At 40.1% G+C, this 24,106-nt stretch overlaps 1 protein-coding gene and 1 non-coding gene across 5 annotated transcripts in view; both read right to left on the bottom strand.

The window, feature by feature from the left end:
* Fmn1 (formin 1) overlaps nucleotides 1-24,106 on the bottom strand; it is a 434,422-nt gene that overhangs the window by 184,287 nt on the left and 226,029 nt on the right. The gene's annotated exons all lie outside the window — the stretch shown is intronic.
* On the bottom strand, nucleotides 5,434-5,637 carry LOC123463175. The gene has a single exon (XR_006638772.1). It is a non-coding gene; the product is annotated as a small nucleolar RNA SNORA73 family (small nucleolar RNA).

The following is a 24,106-nucleotide window of genomic DNA, read 5'->3' as shown; positions in this document are numbered from 1 at the left end:
TTACTGGGTTCTCCTTGTTGAGGTCTGTTAGATATCCAGATTCAGGAAGCCCATTTATTTATGCAGATTTGGAATGTTTTAGGCCATTTCATTTCTTCCTATATCCTTTCTGACTTTTTCCCTCCTAGTTCCATTTCCCAGTGTGATTATTGCCCTGCTTGGTAGCATCCCATCAATCTCTCATAGCTTCTTCATTCTTTTTGGTTTCTTTGCTCATCTGAATGGATAATTTCAAGCAATCTTTCACTGAATACTTTGATCTTTACTTCTGTTTGGGGAAGACAGCTGCTGAATCTTCGTAGTAAATTTCCCAATTCAGTGATTGCATTTTATAGCTTCAAAGTTTCTTTTTTATTATTTCAAGTACATTTATCCATTAATACTCTCATTCTGTCCATGCATCATTTTTGCCTGGGCTCACTGGGCATCAGTGTCACATTTAGAAGTCTCAGTCAAGTAGTTCATATGTATACATCTGGAAGTTGGCCTCTGTTATTTGTGGGGTTCTCCTGGCTAGTCCTGTATTTCTGTCTATCCATGTGCTTAGTTACTTTGTGTTGGCATCTCTGTGAAAAAGAGCCAAATGCCTTAGTCATTTGCACTGGTTTCCAATAGGAAAGACCTCTGCCAATCAGCCATGGTGATTAGATTTTTCTAAGTTTCTTATGTGTCAGTGCTCTCTAGACTTGTGCATGTAAATTTCAAATTAGGCTTTTATTAGGAGTTCATAATGCCTGGTATCCTCTATTCCCTGCCTCAGGTAGTCCCTCCCTACTCATGGGAAGTATGTTGGGTCCTGTCAGCATGCCAAGTCAGAGAGACAGAAAACAGTCCCTTGGGCAATGTTCCCAAGAGCCAGAACACTGAGTGCATGTTCCAACTATTCCCACCCAAGAGAGAAGCGAGGAGTTAGGGCGTCAGTCCAACCAGATCTACATTGAGAAAGAGGAACAGGAAATGGTAAATGAGTAGCATGCTGCTAGTTTGAACCATCACTTGTGTCCATAGTAGCCCCTAACTTGGGGTCTTTCCCTGTGAACACTTAGATTGAGATATAACAGAGACCAATCCCTCAGGTACCTCCTGAGCAGACTAAACATGAGACAAAACTTCCAGTCTTCTGAGAGTTTTCTCTAGATTTCTATGCTGTACAAGGCTGGGTGTTGTGCTGGGTATATACTACAGAATTTCCCCAGCTTCAATATGAATAATTTCATACTCTTCTGGGAGGATGTATATAGGAACCTTTTAACCAGTTTCTAGATGTCTCATAAAGGAAAGTGTCTTGTGTACTATTACTAGATTGGTGTGGAGATAGAGAACGGAGGTTTTGGTGCTTTCTATTTTGCTATTTTGATTCCATCACTCTTAGATTCTGAGTGGAAGATACTATTTTCTCTGTGGACAGATTAGAGCTAAAAGTGACTAGGATCCAGCAGACATGCTCCTAGTCCCCAAGCAATTCACATGGTTATGCAGATGGGTCTGAGGCTAAGTCAGGCTTCACTGGAAGCAGTCTGGTTTCTCCCTCCTAGTGGAAGGACAATATTAAACTACAAGGAAAAGAATTAGGAACCATGAAGGAGAAAAGGAAAAGAGGAGAAGGAAACTATATACATCTTCCCAAGTACTGATTTATAAAATGACTCAAAGGAACTAAATGGAAGAAGAAGAAAACATTAGACTTATAAACAGACCAAATAAAGTTCTATGCATACTGACATTCTGAATTTGGTCAGATGCACAAAGTGGCACGTGCATCTGGAGTTTGTTTACAGTGGCAATAGGTCCCATACTCAACTGTCTCTTTTTTTCTCTCTTCTTGCAAATAAATATTAAAAAGAAAAAAATGAATTTGGTCAGAGGATATAAAAAGAAGTGTTAGGAGGAAGGAAGTAGAAAGAAACTTGAAGGCCCAAAGCGAGAAAAAGGAAGATGCTTATAGACTTTTTGGATGTATTTTGTAGACTTCTTCCCAACTCTCAGCCAATCTGATCATAGCACAGGGTGCCATAGGCAAGAGCCCATTCACAGAACACATTTAGGCTCCTATTTGGCAAATGTTGAGGTATGGATTGAAGATGAATGGCATTTGGGCTCTGGAAAGTTAAGGTCACAGAAATATGTCTTTTTTGTTGTTGTTTTGTTTTCTGACACAAGGTCTCACATGGAATTCAGTATATAGTCTCAGGGTGGCCTCGAACTCATGGTGATCCTCCTACCTCTGCCTCCTGAGTGCTGGGATTAAAGACTGGTTGACCAACAAGGCCAACAATTCTTTGGTGTTTGTTCCCCACAAAATTGGGATTACAGGCAACCATGGCCATGTCTACCTGTTTACTTGGATGTGGGGAATTGAACTCAGAGTGAATCAAGCTCCCCAGGCCCTCCCTCATGCTTGCATGGTAAGTGCTCTTTCCAGCTGAGCCATCTTCTTGCCATCTCCTTAGCTGCACAAGTCTGTATTTCTATGGAATCGATTTATAGTTGCTCAAACAATACCCCCACTGTTAAATTTGATGAACACTGCCAAATTGTTTCTAATAGTTGGCACAAGTTCATACTCCTGTCAAGTATTTGGCAAAACTGTCTTCATGCCTCACATCCTCTCTAGGTATTACCAACTTAAAAAAATAGCCAAAATGGGTAAATATATTTTAATATTCCTTTGTGAATTTTAGCAAGGTTAAGAATTTAGTTGATGGGTCATGTTTTCACATAAATTGTCTTATGTCCTTGTTATATTTTCTAGTAATTAGACTGGTATGCTACACAGGAATTTAAATAAGGGCATTGATGAATATGAGGAGGAAAGATTTTCAAAGAGACTGCTGTTGACAAAAGCCATTTTCTAAGGTAAGAAGAAGGATAAGAGGATGAGGACTTCCTTTTACAGCATCACGAGTCAGCTGTACCTTAGCCAACCCAGACAAACAGCTGTGAACTGGGGGCACTGAGCAGCCTACTATTGTAAACTTTGGCTCCTTTAGTGGCCTTGCAGAGTGAGGACAGTGCTGGCACTGGAGTCCTGCAAGGTTTGCAAAACCATTTCACACTGGCTAGAGGTGAAGCTGGGCCCAGAAATACAACACTGATCTGCTAACCCTACTTTCAGCTTTCAACCTTCCTGACCAAACTTCACACCTCACCCAAATATATAAACAGTATCTGAGGAATTTGTCTTTCTAATTGAGCATTTAAAAAAATAGAGGAAAAAGACATAAGTGAACAAAACCAATGAAGAAAAGAAGAACAATGATTGGGCTAGGACAAAAGATTTTTTTTTTGTTTTTCGAGGTAGGTTTTCACTGTAGTCTAGGCTGGCCTGGAATACACTCTGAATTCTCAGGGTGGCCTCGAACACATGGCAATCCACCTACTTCTGCCTCCCAAGTGCTGGGATTAAAGGCATGCGCCACCGACAAAAGACTTTTTTAAAAAGATACTCAAGTCATATTTTACCAACAACAATTATTTTGTTTTTAAAATAGCTTTCAAAATCATTAAAGTTTTAGAAGCATAAACCATCAAATAATCAAAACCCAATTTACATAAAGTCTGGTACTGAAAATTCTCCTTGCTGTTCTGTTATTGCCTTGGGTACATTATTAGTAAGGTAATTTCTACACAGACAAAGTAAATTTTAAGAATTCCTCTTGGAACAGAAAGATCATATACCAAATCTATAGACTTATTTAATACAGTCTGGGCTTGAAAGAAATCAAACTTAGTTGACTGTACCTCCCATATTTGCATATTGGACTAATATTGTAGACTGGTGATCACAATGATTATTGGAAATTGTTAGAATTCTAATTTGCCTGAGGTTGTCAGTTCTAAAACAATTTGTATCTTTTTTTAAAAGATGTATTTACTTAGTATACGTGTGTGGGTGTGTGTGTGAGTATATGTAGAGGGTGACAGTGGGTGCTTTCCTCTGTTGTTCTCCACCTTAGTTTATTTAATTTATTTGTATAACCAGAGAGAGAGAGAGAGAGAGAGAGAGAGAGAGAGAGAGAGAGAGAGAGAAGAGAGAATGGGCCTGCAGGGCCTCAGTCACTACAAATGAACTTCAGGCACATGTGTAGCCAGCTTTACCTGGGTGCTGGGGAATTGATCATGGGTTGTTAGGCTTTGCAGGCAAGCACTTTAACCACTTAGCAATTTCTCCAGCCCCACTGACAAGCTAGTCATAAAGCCCCAGGCACTCTCTGGTTTCTGTCTCCCCAGCACTGGGATTACAGGTTTGTACCACCACACCCAGCATTTTGATAATTGTTCTGGGAATCTGAACTCAGGTCTCCATGATTGTATGGCAAGAAGTTTACACACTGAGACATCTCCACAGCTCTCTATTCTTATGGGAGGAGAGTTAATATATTTTAAAAATAAATGCAGAATTGTCCTATTAAACCAACTAACTAAAATGTTTCATTAACTCTTGCCAACCCATTCATTAAGCAGCCTGTTTCTCAGAATCCTGCACTATTTTTATCCTGTTTAAAAGCTGGATGGCCGATAACTGAAGTTTTTCATCAAGAAAACAATCTAGAAGGAAAAAAGCCAAGAAAGAGAGCCTTGAGGCAGTGGGTCTTCCCTTTAGTTTCTATCTTTAGCATGTCGAGCTTTCAAGATCCTTCAGCTAGTTGTGGAATGTGACCAGTAGCAGGATCAGGGGACCAGAGATAAGCATCTGTCCCTAGGCATTGCTCATAACCACACTCATGCTTGAAAGGCCACCAGTCTCTCACAGTATACAAACTCCCATCTCTGCTACAGAGGACATAAGGATTACACATGGCTATGTGGATGTGTTCTGAGCATTCTATTTAAAAGGGAAAACCTGCATAAGGAACTGTCACCAGGGAGTTTCTCACTGTCCTTAGGTATATGGTTGCTGCTAATGTCAAGATTCTTATTTGAAAGAGAGAGCTGTTTTTGTCAGTCTCTACGGCACTTAAAACACTTCCCAAAGAGTGTTATATTTAGCATCTTTTTTTTCTGAATCAGAAGTTCGAAGTATGACCTTCAGAAAATCCACACAGGACAGCTGAGAAATAAGCCTTGTATAACATGAACCTGACACTCTAGTTATCCACAAGGAAAGGGTCATTTCCATTTTGCATGGCTACTGTACTGAAGACTATGCCAGGCACTGGGGACCAGCCAACAGGAAGGGCTTTCACACTGTAGAGAGCACGAGGTCAGCCCACCACCTTCACTGTTCAAAGCTTTGAATACAAATGTCAAATTAATGATTATCAATGTCTATGTGGATCCAGTAAACAGTATTTATTCCATAAGCATCCATTGGAATTTCATTCCACATAGGTTTTTGGAACAGAAGAGCCTAGTCCAGGCTGTGTGGGAAGATATTTAGAAAATATTTACTGGAGAATTTGAATATTTGCCAAACTTTTTTTTTTTTTTTTACATTGTTTCCTGCATGGTTTGTCTCCTCAGTTGTGGTCCACAGGACTCTGAGAAGTCATAGGAATATGCAGGCACAGACTCAAAGGCCCAGCTTCATCTCAAACATGGAGGAAAGGGACAGTACAACATGGCACAGAACCCTATGCACCCCTAGGCCACCTGGACAGAACTTGGGGAGAGTGACCTCCAGCATATCCATGCTGGAAAAACTTTTTTAAGTGAAGAATTTTAGAATGCAATGCCCTCTTTTCACTCTTGTTTCCCTCATGCATCTTTCTTATTTTTATTTATTTATTTTTTTTTTGAGGTAGGGTCTTGCTGTAGACCAGGCTGACCTGAAATTCATTATGTCATCTCAGTGTGGGCTCTAACTCACAGTGATTCTCCTACCTCTGCCTCCCAAGTGCTAGGATTAAAGGTGTGTGCCACCATGCCCAACTTTCTTTCTTGATTAGTTATAACCCTGAAACTCATTTATTAGCAGTGATTTTTTTATTGATAGCTTCCATAATTATAAATAGTAAATCATAATAATTCCCTCCCACCTCACAAATTCACCTTCCATCATATCCCCTCCACCTCTAAATTAGCCTCTCTCTTATTCTGATGTCATCATCTTTTCCTCCTGTTATTAAAGTCTTGTGCACATAGCGTCAAGCAGATGCAATTGACTTAGCTGTAGTCAAGACTGCAAAATGCTACCTCTTGCATTTGAGTAGCACTATAGATGCAGCGTTTGGAAAACTACCACTCAACCATATCATGTGCTAACACTTTTACCAATTTTGACAAGCCTATGTTAAAATTTAAAAGATGATTTCAAAACAAAGGTTTGAGCATTTCCTAATGCTGTGCTTGTCATGGGCAGCATGTACAAATGTTTTAGAGTATCAAATTTCTTACAAAATAAGCAGTTATCTGGGTGGAATTATTTATGTCTGTGTGCTCAACACCCACTCTACAAAACAGTCATAATTGATTTAACTTTCTTAAATAACTTGTTAGGAATCTTAGCTAAATCTTCCATGTACTTATATGTTGTTTTTCTGGAAGAAATAAAATTGGAAAATATTGTGGTTTCACATGCATCATTTCTGCAGAATTCAACACATTGTAAATACTCAAACAATAATTTTGTTAAGACATAACTGCATTCTACAGTAGTGGTGACTTTTGTCATGGACATACTTTATATCTGACTCAAATTCCTTATGCTTCCATCTTGAACCACCTTGCTCCCATTTTTTCTTTTCTGCTCTCAGAAGACAGACAAGAGCAGTTCATCATCCTCTATACTAAGCTCCTTAAATCTCAAGCCTCTCTTAGCAAGAGATACTTTATATCTAATCATGAACAATCAGTTCGTGAAGAATGTAAGCAAGCCCTCAGTTTATCTTGGTCCTATCTGGAGTCAGCTGAACTTGGCAGCACATGGCTTTCCCGTAGGTGTAATTACAGTCTGGGGGAGAATGCAATTTGGGCAGCATTCCACTGACCTACAAGCTGACCTTGTGCAGGGGCAAATTCACAGGTTGCGTTAAACCCTATTAGACATGCCTAGTTTAAGGCAAAGCCTTTCCAGGCTCCTGCCACATGCCAGGATTAGGGCATGTCACACTTGCACACTGTTACATTGCCTAAGGAGCTCTCACAGTGCCTTTGCAAAGGGGAAAAGGAAAATCCACATCCAAGGGTCAGAACCTACACCTTGAGCCACTCTAAGCAATCTATTATTATTTTTCACATGTATGGATTTTAAAACCTGCCTCTTTGAGTAAGAATTAAGATTAAAAAATAGGATGACAGATTGCTACATTGGAAAACCTAGACCCTAACTACTCAGCCAGAAGGATGGAGAAAGAATTCTTGCCAGGCTCAATGAGACTTGCACAGCTACAGAAAATCCATATATATCCCCAGCTTTCTGCCTGCATTTGGAAGATGAGGCCAGAAGTAAAAATAAAAATAAATGGTTCTGAATAGCCCATGAATGTTGGAAGCATTCTCAGATGAGTGAGTCTGGCACAGCTAAAAAAATTAAGAGCAACAGAAAAGACTTCTTCCATGAAATCTTGTCGTGCTGAAATTATAAGATTAATTTCTACATTTATGCCTTTGTTAGCCATTATGCACATTTAACTCTGCAGCCCCAGGGCAGGTACTTCATTCTTTGGCTTAGTTCTTTTTTTAAATTTATCTTCCAGCAGAGAGAAATAGAAAGAAGAGAAAGATAGACAGAGAAAGAGAGAGAGAGAGACAGAGAAAGAGAGAGAGGAGGAGGAAAAAACAGGCATGCCAGGTCCTCCAGCTGCTACAAACCAACTCCAGATGCACATGCCACTGTGCATCTGGCTTTATGTGGGTACTGGGGAATCAAGCCTGGGTCATCAGGCTTTGTAGGCAATCACTGTAATTGCTGAGCCATCTAGCCAGTCCCTGGTTTAGTTCTTATATTTTCTCACTGCCAGTCACAGGATTTCTACCTCCTGTGAAGGCATCACATCCACCTCATATGGGTAGACATTTACTTTCATGAAAATGCTATATACCAAATATCCATGTGTAGTCCATTTCCACATATATAGGATACATGGCTTGTCTCAGAAAGACTGAACAACATAGTAAAGAATACATAGAAAATGGGTAATTTGAGTCTTCTAACATTAAATTCTAAATAATGCAAGTTCTTCTTTAGTGCCAATGGATTGGTGATATCTTTTCTTTATGCTCTATGTTGACAATCACCAAATTCTCCTATAACTAAAGCTAAAGAGTTGGGTGTGGTGGTGCACACCTTTAATCCCAGCACTCTGAAGGCAGAGGTAGGATGATCTCCATCAGTTCGAGGCCACCCTGAGACTACATAGTGAATTGCAGGTCAGCTTGGGCTAGAGTGAGACCCAACCACGAAAAACTAAAAAAAAAAAAAAAAAAGAGCTATGGATATTAAGAGACTTGTCTCAAGCATGTGTTCTATAGACAAATACTCAGCTTGTCTCATAGTAATCTTTTTACATTGTTTAAGTCACAGGGCTCTGAGTGGATAATGGCACTTCCATCATGATTGCTGCATTTATCATTGGTTTTATTTTCTGAGACATAATCTCCCTATATAACCATAGAGGACCAAACCCTTGAACTTGTGCTCTTCCTACCTCCAGCCTCCTGAATGGTCATGTTAAAAGGCCTGGACTAGTCCAATTAATTTTATTTAATCTCTGACACCATCTTTGGCTTTGAAGGCAGGTGGAATCTTATGATAGAAAGGTAGAAACTGGGGCTTGGGACAAACATAGTACAATGTTGGAGAACCTGCCTAGCATGCACAAGGCCTTGTGTTTACTATCCAATAAGGAGAGGTGGAGCAGAAAGGGAGTATGTAGTTCACACAATCCTACTTTATCGCTGTGCCCTCTTTATTATGGTCACTCTGCCATTTCTGATATGAGAGTGCCTATAGATGGGACTGGCAAGCAGCTACTCATTCCAACCAGTGGGAAGAATAGGTAGCAAGTGGAGGGGAGAGCTCCACCAATGTAGGCAGCCATCTTGCTTTCTCTCCTGGGGAAAAGAATGCTTCCTTGGACACCTACAATTGTTTCATAATGGGTGCCCAGGAAAATAAATGCTGACTCAAGCTCCCTGCTCCCTTGCTTCTCTGGCACCACCCCAGAAGAGCTAGTTGGCTGGCTCCTTGGTGCCACACTATGAAATGTCAGCTGATGTGGTAGAAACAAGCCCTGGCTGCTGACAGCCAGAATGGCCTGGTCTGCTGCTCATAGAGGCCTCTGTCAACTGGCCTGATAATGTCCCTAAAATAAGCTTTCCACATGCAGCCTGATAATGTGCCCCATTAAATGTTTTGAGGAAAACTGAGCTTCACTGTTCTGTGAAACTGTTAGGTCTGAATCTCTTCCATGGCCTCAGTTTTGGGGACACATAAAATTGCTCAGATGAAGTTTACTTTAAGGACTTGGGCTTGTCACCAAGAAATGTGAAAAGGCAAATTGTCATCTTGTCCTGAGTCTGAGAACATATTTGGCACTCCATACCCCTGATGAGACAGAGAGACCCTTTGACTGGCTTCAAGGCTGATGAATTCCACTCCGCAGCAAATGAAGAAGAGGCCACAGCAGGTGAAGGCTGTGACTGCTACGGGAATACAGTGAGAGGGTGGCACAGGTGGGAGATATTTCTAAAAGTTTTAGAGCTTCCATGCTATGTATAAAATAATCCCTCAAACAAAACCACATGCATTTTCCCACTGACCATGTATATTGTGAGAAGAAATGGCCAGGAGAAATCAATAAATCCATTTTTCTGTCTTCAGAGGAGAACAAAGTTACCAAGCCTTAGGCCTCCTGGTAGTGTGAATCTAGATGTCTAGATTCAAGAATCATGAGAACACAGATTTTTAAGTTACCAGTTTGTGATAGTTTGTCCTAAGTAAGAAAGACAGGGTGTAATATTCTTTTATACCTAATAAGCTCCCAGGGATGCTTAAACTATTGGCCAGGGAACTACACATTAGTAGTGAAGTGGTTGCAAATTAATGTAAAGTTTGTTTTTACAACTGGTGGTTAGCATAGTGCTTGATATATATGTGTATATTTATATAACCCCTGATGACCAGAGGGGTTTTTGTTTGTTTGGTTTTGCTAGGTAAGTAGGTAGAAATCAGCCCTCTTGTCATCTCCATGGACTTTAATGCTATGGACTGCAACTAACTTGCTCATATCAGGTAAATCCCAAATACACAGACAATCATGCTGCCATCCTAAAAGCTCCAAAGTTTACATAACCTTTGGTCTTCCTGTCTTGTCTGTATAATTTCTCATCTAACAATAAAGCCTTGAACTCAGCTTCATATATCAATATCTATGGTGGCTCAAATGGTGCTTCTACTTCCAAAATTTAGAATGCTTGGGTTTTGGAAAGAACACATGCTAATAATTACTCCAAGCTGGTTAGAGATAATGGGCAACAGAGAAGTTATTATCTTCAATGTCATCGTACGTCTTTGATATGATAATCATTGCATTCAAGATATCAGAAATGATGGATGGCCTTTGATTTCAATGGTATCCAAGATGCAAATCACCTGGCTCATTCCCACCCCTGCAAGGTTGGTGAAGAGCTAGCCATAATGCACTCTCCTGGCTTCCAGACCACCAGCCCCTGGAAGGCAGCACCTGAGACAGAGCTCACAGGAACACACTTCCTGAAGATACCTAGGGAACATTCCAGCTTTATTTTGCAGATGCACTTCACAGACTCACTTTGTCAGCACTGAGGTGATGCATATTGTTTGCAGTCCAAGTCAGTCTGCGCCTGTGCTGTTAGTTCTCTGAGAAACAACCAGACTTCTTGTGGGTAGTGTTTCTTTCACACACATAAAATGTAGGTTCTAGGAAATGTTAGCAAGAAAGAAAAGATGAAGCAGCACTGTGTGTGCAAATGTTAGAACTGCTGCAAGATGCTGGCCGCCTGGGAGTGCCTGTGTATTTCCTTGCTCTTTCTGACTCTTCATGCAGCTGGTGTATGGGAAGTGGGGACATGTTACACACCTTTCAGTCTGCAGGTGTATCTAGTAGCACAAGGATCCAAACATCTACTTGCCATTATTCTTAAAGAGCAAGCCACTAACTTATCTAGACTACGATCCTAGATATGCATGCTCCACAAGACTCTCATATGGACAAGGACATAACAAACCCACGGCAGGAAATGTACAGTCCATCTTGTGGTGTACCTTTACATGCTCTTTGTAGTGTTTTTGGTGAGTAAGAATTCTTTTTAAAACATATTTTATCTATTTATTTATTTTCAAGGACAGAAGAGAGGATTGGCATTCCAGGGCCTCTAGCCACTGCAAATAAACTCCAATGAATCCACCACTTTGTGCATCTGCCTTTACATGGGTCCTGGGAAATATCATCCTGGTCTTTAGGCATGGCAGGCAAGTGCCTTAACCACTGAACCATCTGTCCAGCCCAAGAAATCTTTATTTTAACATAGCCATATTTCTTCTTTGTTTTGTGTTTTACATATCTTTCCCATGTTAGGCCAAGAGATACATTTCTACATTCCTTTCTAAAACAATTAACATTTTACATTCTCATTTCATGCTTGATATGTCTATAACTGATTTTTATTCATGAGGTGAGGTAGGGATCAGCTTTCTTTCCTTTTAATCCACATATATTCAATTTTTAAAATACTTGTTTTTAAAATGGTTTTGCCTACTGATCTGAGATATCACATTTCTCACATATATATTCCTTTATATGTCCAGAAAGAATTCTTTCCATTTCCATCTTTTCCCCTCTGTGCCAATTGCCACTTTCTATGGCTATTTTACTACCTACTATCTTACTTTGCTTGATATGAAATAGACTGGGTATCCCAGTCAGCTTTTTTATTTTTGGAGTTGTTTAATGTTTGGTTTGTATACAGAAATTAGAAAGAATATGTTAAATTCCAAATAATCCTACTAAATTTTTATTGGAAATGCACTGAAATCATAAATCAATCTGAAATAGGTGACATTTATAATATTGCCTTTCCTGCTCATGAAAGAATAATGCCTTTCTCCTTTTACTTAGGGTGACTTAAATGGCTTCAACAAAACTTGATATTTTCTACATTAATCATGATTATATTTGCTTATATTTACTTTTAGGTAGTTTATGTTCCTGTACTAATATTTGTAAAATTAAATTTCCTAGCTAGTTATTGCTAGTATATGAAAGTGTAATTGGTTATTATAAGTCAATATTATATCTGGCAAGTATACCATACCATATTCCCTTACTTTTTATAATTTGTCAATAGAGGTTTGCTTTATACAAAAACTACAACTTCTACAAGTAACCCAGTTTCATTTCTTCCTATGCGACCTGTCTTACTTAATTCATTTGCCTGAGCATGCTGGCTTGGGTCTCTACCACAGTAATAAGCAAAAGGGGTCTACCTTTTTCATCTAGATCTCAGAAAGAAAGTTTCCAAATTTATACCAAATATGTCTATTTTTGTATCTTCTTCTAGACACTTTATTAGGTCTAAAGATGTTCCTTTCCACTTCTTCTTTTTACTTTTTATACTTTGTTTTTCAAGGTATGGTCTCACTCTAGCCCAGGTTGGCCTGGAATTCACTATGTAGTCTTAGACTGGCCTTGCACTCACAGTGATCCTCCTACCTTTGCCTCCCAAGTGCTGGGATTAAAGGCGTGTGCCACCATACCCAGCTTTTTAAAATTTTCTTAGTTAATGCATAGGTGCACACATGTGCATGTCTATGTGTGCGCACGTGTATACAAGCACACCAAGGGCTCTTGATGCTGCAAATGATTACCAGACGCTTGCACCATTGTGTGTGTGTGTGTGTGTGTGTGTGTGTGTGTGTGTGTGTGTGTGTGTCTGGCTTACACGGGCAATTTGGGATTGAACTCATGTAGGCAAGTTTTGCAATCAAGTGCTTTTAACCACTGAGCCAGCTCCCAAGCTCCATCCATTTTTTAATCACAACTTCAATCATAAATTATAATCAAATTTAATCAAATGGTTTTCCATCATCTTTTGAGATAACTATACTGTTTTTTCTTCCCTTAGTCTGTTAATGATTCACCAACTTATAAAAGCATTTTCCAATTTTAATCAAATTTTTCTGTCTGGAATAAGCCACACTAACCATCAGACAGTTTTTATACTTTGATGGATTCTACTTTGTTACTATTCTGGTTAGGATGGTCATATCTGCATTAATGAGAGAAACCTGCCTGTGGTTTCTCTTTTACTTCCTGTCCATGTCTGGTAGTGCTATCAAGGGTGTATATGCCAGCCATGACGTTAATATGGTTTTCTATTCCCTGAAGCATTATGTGTAAGGAAAATTTGGAGTAATAAAACCATCTGGAGCTAATACTTGCTTTGTGGGATGACTTTAACCCACTAAACTAATTTCCTTAATGCTTATAGGATAATTCAGGTGTTTTATTTCTTCTTGGCTGTTTTGATAGTTAATATTTTTCTAGGAAGTTATTTAATTTTCTGGCAGAGGTCTATTTGCGACATTACAATATACATTTCTACTGCATCTGTGTGACATTTACTTTTACTTTCTTAACACTTCTACTTGTTTTGCCTAATCCTGCCAAAAGTTTTTCAATATTGTTACTGTCTTTATTGATCTTTGGTGCTATATTTAAATTTTTAAAATTTCCATTCTTATGGAATGTTCTTTTCAAAAATATTTTGTTCTTTTAAAAAATATTTCATTTATTTATTTGAGAGGGGGAAGAAGGGTGGGAGGGGGGAAGAGGAAGGGAGAGAAAGAGAGAGAGAGAATGATTACACCAGGACCTCTTGCTGCTGCTAATAAACACGACTCATGCACCACATTATACATTTACATAGGTACCAGGGAACTGAACCTGGGAAGGCTTTGTGAGCAAGTACCTTCAACCATTGAGCCATCTCCCCAGCCTTCTCATCTGGATTAAAATGTTCAAAGTTTAATCATATGAAACTAAGTGTTTCATTATATTTAACCTACAAATGTGGCTTTTTATTGTTTATCCAAAATTTCCTTCTAATTTATTTTTAGAAAAGTGGCTCTTAATTTTGCTAGCTTAATTTATGGTTTTGACCTTTTTTGTTCTCTAATTTAAATATTCATGACCATATATTTGAGCTACATACTGGAAATTTTCACATCTGGTACTTTTACTTTTTGTGATAAGTATTTTCCTAAATTCTACTTATAATTAATTTCTTAATCCATGGGTACAATTGTAAGTTTTGAAAACTTTTTTTTTTTTTTTTTTTTTTTTTTTTTTTTAGTACTGGCATGTCAAAGTTAGGGTTTCCTGTTGCTGTTGTTACTGATGAATGATTTCTAATTTAATTTAATTTTCATAACAGGATATGGTCTGTATGGAAAATTCCATAGAATTTGTGCAGATTGGTAATACTCTTTCTTACAGCATTTATTTATTTATTTTTAAATATTTTTATTTATTTGAGAGCGACAGAGGGAAAGAGGCAGAGAAAGAGAGAGAGAGAGAGAATGGGCACGCCAGGGCCTCCAGCTACTGCAAACAAACTCCAGATGCATGTGCCCCCTTGTGCATCTGGCTAACGTGGGTCCTGGGGAGTCAAGCCTTGAACCAGGGTCCTTAGGCTTCAGAGGCAAGCGCTTAACTGCTAAGCCATCTCTCCAGCCCTACAGCATTTATTTTCAACAAAAGTATTTGATTATCCAGGAAGGTCTATGATCCCAGCACTCAGGAGGTTGAGAAGTTTGCCATGTATTTGACAACAGTCTGGACAATATATAGGGTGTCAGGTCATCTTAGGCTACAGGGTGAGACCATGTCTCAAAAGCAATGCAACAACAAAAACCTGCCTGGTTTATTTTTTTAATCTATTCATGTACTATGGTGACAAATATCAGTAAAGTATGATGATTAAGTCAGTGTATTTGTTAACAGAGAAATCAAGCTGCGATGCCTTCATACTTGAAGAGTCTCTCCATTCATGAGGTCAGCAATCATCTGATATATTCTCATTATTTATTTACAGCCTATCATGATCCACAAATGTTAGAGGAGGCCACATTATGTTACCCACTGACAGCTGCATACTTAAATTGCACACAAGCACTTGCTACCATGAAAGCCAGTTAAAGACAGTAGTAGGAAATGAAGGCACAGATTATTCTTTCTGTTCTATCACATGGTTTCTCTTGGCATTGGAGGCATTCATCTTCTATCTGTGGCTAAAATTCTTTCACTTAAATTGTACAGTTGTGCCCCAGTGGGACTCATGCAACTACATAGAGAAAGCAAAATGAATTTCTGCTAAGCAATGGGGTCCAGGAATCGCTGAGTAAGAGATAAGACTACTGATTATGACCCAACTTTCTGTTGTCCTTAGTTGTGACACCAAAGGATTTCTAATTATTCTTGTTCCTATCAGGATATGGTACTGATGATGGTGGTGACCCAGTGGAATGAGTAAACACTTTGGGTCCACCAGGCTAAATACACAGAAGACCTTATTGCATGTAGGTGCTATTATTATTCTCAACTCACAGAGGAGCCTTTGGGAGATGGAGAGACTTGCCCATGAGCAGAGAAGCCAGGCCTTGCACCAAGCTGCCTAGGGCCTCCTATCCCTCACCTCCATGCTTAGTCTAGATGCTCTCATCACCTTAGAAGAAAGCAGATGGTTGGACAACCAGAGCCTTGTTCATGGCTGCTTGTTGCTCTGAGGCCAACACTAAGATCTCAGCTGAGGACTGAGTACTCTCTGTACTGGTCTGAGTTCTAGCTCCTTTCCCATGTATCTTCAGCCTTAGAGGTTCATGGCTTCCACAGGTAGCAAATGAATGGCTATGCCCTATAAGGCTAAGTTTCTCAAAATCATCACAAGGCTAAATTTCTCCACGGCTCCAATAACGCATTCTAAACATGGTATGATTTAGGCATCTTACTGCTACATTCTGGACCTCATTCTTCTCTAAGTAGTCATCTCAATGTCTCATCTTTTCCATTAGTAAGATGACTATAGTACACAGTGATCTATTTATAATGAGCCCCAGCTCAAGCAATGTGGCTTTCCTTGGCCTCATTTTAAATGAATCACTCTTTGTTAATTCATGTGCCTTATCCCAGTGTTGCAAGTCACACTTATGTTCCTGAGTTGGATAGGAAGGAAGAAAACCACACCCAAGGTAGAAGATCCAAAAAGTCTTCAGAATCAATGAGAATGTAATCACCACGTGAAAGCAATGTATAACTGGTTAATGAAGAAAGTTGTACAGTGAATCTTCAGAAGAGTAAAAACTGATGTGATAATTAGATCATGAATTAACCCCTGGTAATTGTAGCTCTCTACTACTTTTAAGACCTCCTTTCTCACCTCCTCTGGTATTTTGTACATGCAAAACACCTTAATGTGACTTAATAAGGCACCTAGCATAAAACTTAATTAATGAAAATGAAAACACTAAAATTGAAGTTATTTAGTTACCAGGGCCTGGAGCCAGATCCCAATTAAACCACTCTTGTGGTAAAGGAAGGGGTCAAAATGCCCAATAGGTTCCATCTGGTTGCTTCTGTGGGTCAGCTTACAGCCTCATGTCCATGTCAAATTAGCCTTTCCACCTTCTTTTCATTGGAGTGAGGGGCTGAAGGTGGTCCTCAAGCTGTCCTGGGGAACTCCAGGGCCTCCCTACTCATAGGCAAAGGGCCTGCAAGCTAAGAAATCCAGCTGGAAGCAAGCATGACTCACTAGCAGTGCAATCCCTTTCGTCATTCATTCTACCGGAGGGGCCCCTAAACCTCAAATCCCATTTGTACCCCACCGAGGAGATCTGATAATGGTCCTGGCAGAATTGTGGCTTTTCAAACTTCTGGCAGGGGCCTCACTGACCCATAACATGGCTACACACATGATTTCTTCTCATACTGTCTTTGTAAATTGACCATGGCTAACCTTGCTGCCCTAATCAGGTCAATCAGAATAACATTTCTTTAGCTGCTGCGTGCTGGCAGCCTCCTGGGCTGAAGCGTGACTCAGAGTCAGCCTTGGATACTGAAGGCAGATTTTTGAGTTTCCAGTGGTCTCAGGTTTCTTTCCCTTTTATCACAGTTGGTGAGCTTTGTACGGCTTGTGTTTACAGCCATGCAAATTAGCCTCAGCTGGAGAGAAATCAGGTCAGGCTGAAATGAAATCACACACTGGGTCAAAGGTATTTTATCAAAAATTGCCCAGTGTGGCCAGAATACTAGGGTCAAGCCAGAATCTCGTAGGAAGTGAGTGGACAGATTTGTCTGGTGTAACCTAAACTCTTGGCCTCTGGACCCTGGAAAGTCTGCTATGGGATGAAGGAAAGAATGATGACAGGATAGCAGCCTGATGGAGGCTGACCAACTCAACCAATGGTTATACCTGCCAAACACTTTCTGCTACCTCAGGGCTATTGGGATGAGGGAGGGAGTACTGCATCATTTGAGGAAGAAATACTGTGTTTAAGAGTCTGGTTTGTTGTGTATTTCATGCTATTTATTGACTAGGCAAGCTTAAAATGCCGTTTGGTTTTCCTCACACACTTTCAAAAAATGTGTGTGTGTGTGTGTGTGTTTTACGTGCAGGTAAATTCTGATATTTTGCACATAAGGAGTACTTTAAGTTTTCCATTCCAAGTTCAATGTCACTTACAGAAACCACAGTCAGAGACACTCAGTGATGAGACATATTGTAATTGCAAACTAGCTAGCTACCCTCAAGGTAAGATCTCTGGTTCCTAATTTCCATGGCAATTTTCCCAACAAATCTTCTCTCCTTCAATGGTCCAATACATAAAGCAACATGGTTTATTTAAAAATAATTTTCTTAAACCTGGAAGAATGTGAAAATCACAATGATCCCTCATATACATATGTACCCATGACTCATACAACATGCTACTGATGGTTTAAGGCCACTTGATCAGGATAAGCCTGGGTCTCAGAGTGTCAAGATGCTGGCTCATGTGTGACACTCTTGTCCATCTGCCCATCTGCCACATTATGTGTGATTCCCTCGAACAAGAAAGGTAAAATTAAAATTAGTGGGTGCTGAGAGTCCTCACCTGCAAGGAACAACCCTATCTTTGGGATCATTCAAATGAAGCTTTATCTTTCAACAGATAGAAACCTGAGACCCAGAGGGCTTGTAGGTCTTGTCTAAGACTCACTATTTAGCTAGGGTCAGAGTCAGAAATCTAAACCATGTCTGCTGACCTGAATCTAGTGATTCTTTCATTTCATACAAGGATTACAAATAAAATTCAGGCTTTGTCAAGTGAACCTGAAGTCAAGATTGTGGTTAAATTTAGACAAACACATTGTTTTTATAAGTAAGAACAAAAGCCTTGAGTTTTGGCATTGCTTTGCTGCCTGTAATACTGGGCAAAGTACTCAAGCCCCCTAAGCTCCAGTTTCCTCATCTAGAAAATGGGAATAGGGGCTAGAGAGATGGCTTAGTGGTTAAAGCACTTGTCAGCAAAGCCAAAGGACCCAGGTTCAATTCCAAGTACTCATATAATTCCAGATGCACATGGTGATGCATGTGTCTGGAGTTTGTTTGCTGTGGCTAGAGTCTCTGGCACACCCATTCTCTCTCTCTCCCTATCTATCTATCTAGCTAGCTAGCTATCTATCTAGCTAGCTAGCTATCTAGCTAGCTAGCTAGCTATCTAGCTATCTAGCTATCTATCTAATCTGCCTCTGTCAACTAACTAACTAAATAAATATAAAAAGAAGAAAATGGGAATAGTAGTAACCATCTCCTTGGGTTCTTGTGAAAATTAAATAAGTTAATACATGCCAGGAACAAGAAACCTATTAGAACCAGCATTACTATTACTAGTGGTGAAAGTTACCTTGGCATCTTTGTTTGAAAAGTACTAAATAAATGCAAAGTTACTGAGACATCTTTCTGATCATACCACTTGTGCCTGTGAGGGTCTATGAATGCATGTGCATATGAAGGGGTACTTGTAATCTTGTGCACAGAAGATGTATGTGCTCTGCAAAGCATTTTCAAGTTCACGTGTAAAGCATCCTTGTGACCTGGGTTTGTGACCTGAGTGGATGTGTAGGATCTGTTCCTATTTTTTTTTAAGTATTTTAGTTTTTTTATATACTTATTTGACAGAAAAAGAGAAAGAGAGAGAGGGGGAGAAAGAGAGAGAGAGAATGGGCACATCAGAGCATCCATCCACTGCAAATGAACTCCAGACATGTGCGCCCCCTTGTGCATCTGGGTAACATGGGTCCTGGGGAATTGAACCTGGGTCCTTTGGCTTTGCAGGCAAACGCCTTAACCGCTAAGCCCCAGGATCTGTCCCTATTCTTGTGATATTTTCAGTATGCTTCTCACACCTGGAAGCTATAGAAGTCATTGTCACCATCAGATACTAGCACAGTCTCATTCTTTGTCAAGCTGTAGCACATGACATAGTCTAAGAAAAGGGCCTGTGCTTTGGAGAATGGAACAACACTTTAAGTAGAAGGATAGGATACATCAAAAAACAACACTGTTTACAAAGGTTTTCTCACAACTTATCTCACAATAACCAATCATGCTTTCTTGTACTTTCTTAATTAAACGACACAAAATCTCTATCCAAAAACATCCTTGAGGCCATTTAGGGTGACTGGGCTCCCTAAAGAAAAAAGCAAGAATGTACTTGCATCTGCCCTTGCAATCTCCACTTTGATAAAGATCACAGAAGGATTTCCCTCTCCTTGCCTCTAACCTAGGGTTACCTGTTTTACCATAAACAACCTAAGTTTCTCCCTGGGAAGGAGTTTCTCCTTTCCTAGAATTAAGGTTTAAATCTGATCCTGGCCTTATGGTTGGTTAAGCTCAGTTGCAAAACTTGGCACCATGCCTGAGCCAGTCCCCTGCTCCCCCCGCCCCAGCCCCAGTCTACACCAATCAGCTGTCTCTCAGAAAGTATCTGAACCTGAGAGTGAAGCCCACCGCTTCTAGATGGATTCTAGATAGATGCTAGCAGGTAGGCACAGCCTCTCTTTGTCTGTTCACCTTTTCTGATGCCTGGGCCTCCAGGTCCTTGCTCTGGTAAGCCCCCTTGTTTCAGCTAGGCTGGGCTGTGATGATGGAGGAAGGGGACCCTTATTCTCACATGAGCTCTTTACACCTTCCTGTCTTCTACAGGCAAGTGCTCTCTGCACTTCCTTCTCTCAATCTGATAAAGTCTCTCTAAACCTTACCCTCTGGTCTGTGAATTTTAATTTTTTAAATTCTAAGACAAGAAACTGGACCCAAATTTATTGGTGTGTTGGAAAATATTGGTGTACTAGCAAGGGACCCCCAGACTCCTGTTATATCTTCCTCTCTCTTTAACACTGGGGGCTGGTTAGGAGTAAATTCTGGAATCAGTCCCGAGGGAGGCCAGTCTAATACTTCATCAATTTTTATACCTCCATAATTCATTCTAAGAAGAGTGATTTTTATTCTCCTGATGCCTACAGGCTTTCTAATGTGCATTTGTCTCTGGAAATTCTGTGTGGGTAATGTGCTGTGAAATTTGGTCTTGTGGAGTTCCATGTTCCTGCTCCAGGACAGAAAATTTAGCTCTGGATCTGTGTCCCAAGGTGCCCTCTTGTGGTCTGGGGAGGTAATGAGCAGTCTCATGACCACAGCTGGCATGAGAGCCAAATCCAGATTGAATGATTAACCGCCAACTAGAGAAACATAGCTGAACTCCAAGGATAATCTCCAGGTCCAACATTCTGAAATAATCGTTGATGTCCATAGTTGACAAGATCTAACCGCATTTTATAAGTAAGCCAGTGAAGGAAATTTACAACCTTTTGGGGTCACCTCAATTCCAAATAAATTTTACATGAGGGAGCTGTTGTGCTGGTACCTGCCTGCCATGCAGCAGAAACTCCCATTTCCTATGTGCAATTTTGGTCAATCAAGATCATGTGAGATCTTACTCCAGGGATCTGGATGAAGCACTGGGAATCCTAGGCCATTTATTAATATGAGCAATACATAGGCATCCTATAGATGAAAACCCTAACCCATAACTCATTTATCAAAAACAAGAGATTTGTATAAAGGTACACAAACTTATCCTCACCCCTAGGGGAAAATAATACACATACCTTCCAAAGGCAGCCCAGAGAAATTATCTTTGTCACAAAAGCTGAAGTAATATAAACTTGGAAGGCAACAGGTTATGAAAACCCTATAAATTTATGTTCAGCTTTCCAAGTAATGTTCTCCTTCCACCCTTCTCCCTCCCAATCCACTGAGACACAAAGTCTGGTATTTGATGTGATCCTTGCCAACGTGACCATGCTACAATCAATGCTGAATGATTATGGCACCAGGAAGTTTCAACAGACTGGTCTCTGCTGAACCATCACACCCACCTCCCCCAAAGAGCCCAGAGCTTAAAGTAGACAGTGTCTTATCAAATCTTAAGAAAGGCAGAGGAAGAGGAGTGCTTTTCCTCATTTCACAGAAGAGGAAACAGAGATGATTCATGATTCAAAGTCACATCACGGCCACTCAAAGCAGAGGAATACTGGCAGGTCTGGGTGGTTTTCTGTCAGGCAGGTTTAGAACACAACTGGAAAGCTTATCAAAGTAGTGACCTCCTTGACAGGAGCCAAGAGGAAGGATCTCAGATCATTCTCATGAAATTTATTGCCCTGAATCCTTATTCACGTTCTTGCTTGGGAACAAATGTCACTTAGGGACAGTGTAAATATGGGCACGCTGTCAGTGCAAACTCTTACACGCTTCACTGCAAAGACAGTGTGCAAGCCAAGCCAAGGTGAAGATGTCGCAATGTATCATGGAAGCAATTGGTGGTGGGGTGCTTCTATAAATATGGGTAAAAAGGAACACTCTAGAGATTACCATTTACAAACAGTCTCAGGAGTGAACACACCATTTTTGAGAGTCATGTTGATGACGTTCTAGACTTTGTTGTTTGGGAGAGAGGGTCTTACTGTGTAGCTCAGTCTGGCTTAGAACTTGAGATATCTCCTGCCTCACCTTCTTCAATGCTAGGAGTACGGGTGTGTGCCAACACACTCGGCAAGATTTTCTTTCCAAAGCTTTCACAATAATTTATAACCCAGGATATAACTATGTAGTCCCAGAGGATGCTTAACAGTATTCTCATAATGATGATTTCTTTTAATTTCCATAACAGCTATTTTGATTGACAATTTTCATACTTGAACATAATGTAATTTGATCATAACCACCTCCCAACATTTTTTGTGCCCAGCAGTCTATGTCTTTTGCAAAAAGAAGCTTCTATGATCAAAGGTGAGAGCAGCACTAATCAATGGGTATAAACATAATATCAATATCAGAGGGCAATCGGATGGGCACAACCTATCCCTTTAGTTAACCAACAGTAGTGGCTTCCCCTCTAGGACCTATGACCTTCTAAGCCATAGGCTTCATACTAGGTTTTCAGTACAGGGTATGAATTCCCTCCCATGGAATAGGTCTTAGGTTCAATCAGAGAGCAATTGGTTATCCCCATAACAGTCATACCACTATCATACTGGTGGGCACCTCTTTCCTGGCTAGTCAATTCCGTAGCACACAGGATGAAACCATAGTTGGGTAAGCCTTGATGTTGACTCTTCTCCCCCAGCAGACTGTATAGCACTTTCCAACACTCTCACAGCTAGCGAGGAAGAAAGAGGTTTCTAGCTGCTGACACTTGTAGTGCCTTTAGCATAGGGTCACAGCATCTAGTTTTGGTGGGAAACCAAAAGTATTGTTAATAACCTGTTTTATTTTGGGAACATTGAAGAGTTCTGTGACTGACAACTCACAGAAATATATCCCATCCCTGACATTATTTTTTTTTCTTTCTTTCTTTCCTTCTTCCTTCCTTCCTTCCTTCCTTCCTTCCTTCCTTCCTTCCTTCCTTCCTTCCTTCCTTCCTTCCTTCCTTCCTTCCTTCCTTTCTTTCTTTCTTTCTTTCTTTCTTTCTTTCTTTCTTTCTTTCTTTCTTTCTGTAACAACCTTTGGCTTCTGAGAGCAGTATTACCCACTCCCATAGGAACTTTATGTCCAAACAAAAGCTCTTTCTTTTTCTTAATTATATTTCTAATGCATTAACAAATAAGTGGGTTTCCCTATGGCCTTTTCATAACAATTATACTTTTGGTTAGCCCTTCTCTCAGCCCCTCCTCTCCTCTGTTTTCCTGCCACAACCCTACTTAAACATTTCCATCCCTAGTATTCCACCCCTCTGCTTTTTTGTCTAGCTTCCCTTCTCTTTAATCCCAACCCTCAAATGCTCTCACGACTCCTCTCTAGCTTCCTGGCCTCTATTGACTCTTACACCAACTCACATATAAATCTAAAACTTCCAAGGTAGGATCCACATATAGTGTTTGCCTTTCTGAGACTCAGTAACCTCTCTTAGTATAGTAATACCCAGATGGATCCATTTTCCTGCAAATTTTATTTTTCTTTAGACCTGAATAAAACCCCATTGTGTACATGTGCTGCATCTTCGTACATCTATTGGTTGTGGGCATCTAGGCTGAATACACTTTATACTTACTGTGAACAGAGCAGCAATAAACATGAACAGGAAAGTATCTGTACAGTGAGGTACAGTGTTCAGGGTATAGACTAAGGAGTAGTACATCTGTGTAATATGGTCGATCTATTTTTTAGCTTTTTGAGAAACTGCCATATTGACTTCCATAATGGCTGCACAAATTTACTCTTCCACCAACAAAAAATAAAGGTTCGTCTTTCCCTATATCATACCCATACTAAAATTTATTACCACACTTTGAAAAATTTATTTATTTGAAAGAGAGAGAGAGAGAGAGAGAGAGAGAGAGAGAGAGAGAGAGAGAGAGAGAATATGAAGGACTATGGACATACCAGGGCCTCTTGTTGCTGCAAATGAACTCCAGATGCATGTGCCACTTTGTGCATGTGCAGGTACTGGAGAGTCAAACCCAGATCAGCAGGCTCTGAAAGCCACTGCTTATAACCACTGAGCAATCTCCTAACCTTGTCATTTGATTTTTTTCCCTGAGGTAGGGTCTCCCTCTAGCCCAGGCTATCCTGGAAACCATTCTGTAGTCCTAGG

Source organism: Jaculus jaculus, chromosome 8 (assembly GCF_020740685.1).
Source record: "Jaculus jaculus isolate mJacJac1 chromosome 8, mJacJac1.mat.Y.cur, whole genome shotgun sequence".
NCBI classification, from domain to species: domain Eukaryota; kingdom Metazoa; phylum Chordata; class Mammalia; order Rodentia; family Dipodidae; genus Jaculus; species Jaculus jaculus.
The sequence above is the reverse complement of the archived record's forward strand: the minus strand, read 5'-3'. Positions and strand labels throughout refer to the sequence as shown.